The sequence below is a fragment of the Aplysia californica genome, unplaced genomic scaffold (genome assembly GCF_000002075.1).
Source record: "Aplysia californica isolate F4 #8 unplaced genomic scaffold, AplCal3.0 scaffold00031, whole genome shotgun sequence".
NCBI classification, from domain to species: Eukaryota; Metazoa; Mollusca; class Gastropoda; order Aplysiida; family Aplysiidae; genus Aplysia; species Aplysia californica.
This window is the reverse complement of record NW_004797301.1, coordinates 2,177,433-2,178,748: the sequence shown is the minus strand read 5'-3', so window position 1 is coordinate 2,178,748 and position 1,316 is coordinate 2,177,433. Positions and strand designations below refer to the sequence as shown.

General features: G+C 38.5%; 1 protein-coding gene across 1 annotated transcript in view; it reads right to left on the bottom strand.

Annotated features, from left to right (window-relative positions):
• Positions 1-1,316, bottom strand: part of LOC101858160 (glutathione hydrolase-like YwrD proenzyme) — a 22,082-nt gene that overhangs the window by 2,644 nt on the left and 18,122 nt on the right. The window lies entirely within an intron of this gene.

Here is a 1,316-nt window from a genome sequence, read left to right as displayed (position 1 = left end):
GTGGGGAGGGGGGGGGCACATAGACAAAGAGTAAAATATGGAGCGACGATTGTTGGAGACATTGTGGGGGACAGGTAATGGGGGGAGGGGGTGACGGGACATAGACGGACACAAAGACAGACACAGACTCAAACACGAAGTGGGAGCTGTTTAATTAGAACAGGATACCAATATAGATAACTTTTAACATTTAACTAGCAGTTAATTTACATTTCATTTCTATAGTCTTATTATAGCAAAATCAGCAGGATGTGGAGATCTTTCCAATTATACGTTTCAGGATATATCAAGGAAGATAATGCAATGTTTGCCAATTTGCTCAAAATTTACTTGAATTATGCCCCTTTAGCCACACAACCATGTCAAAATTGGTTCTTAGTTCTGTTAATTAACTTTTTGCACACCTGGGTTTCTGACACTGATTTTCCTATCTACCTCAGTTAGGATTAGCCGTTTTTCCTCCACTAACAACCTCCCTGTTTTTTAAACTCTGCCATGGTCCACTCTCTACCACAACTTCACCTAGGCCTAACTCTGCCGAATATATAATATATATACATGTATACATATATATGTGTGTGTGTGTGTGTGTGTGTGTGTGTATGTGTGCGTGCGCGTGTGTGAGTGTGATCACGGATGTCGTGTCTTCACGTTGCCTGAAAGAAGCCAAACCTAAGACGGGCAAGGTAATTCATCCTTTGTTACAGGACTGCAACAGTGATCAGACTGGATATAGTTAAATTCTGACAGTAAAGGTTACAGAGTACATGTAGTTGAAAATGACAATGATGATGGTAATGTACGTAATGTAAGCGATTTTACGTCTCCCTCGACATACTTAAGGAGGCGGGCTACTACCCTGCCTGTGACGGCCAACCTGGGCTGAGAGGAATACAACTTAGAAGCAGAAAGACCTATGTACTCGATAAAAATCCTCCACACATGGGAATCGAACTTTGATAATTGAGAGACAAAAATTACTATTTTCTTTTTCTAAAAGCAGTGCAGTGAAAACGATGAACTTTCAAGGATCTAAATATTATGATATCGTGTAAAAATAATGGTGTAAAGAAACATAGAAAAGACAAGCATATTTTTTTAACCAGCACTTTAATTACAACATAATTTCATAAATGTTCACAGAATAACAGCCAGAAAATATATTCGTATACGTACTAGTAATCTGAATTTTCGAAAACGTACATAAACTGAGATCAGATCAGAAATGATTTCTTGTAATTCAGGAATTTACAGAAATTGAATTGTGAAGTGGCCAGGTCTGAGCAAAGAAGGAAGGCCAGGCGATATAAACGTAT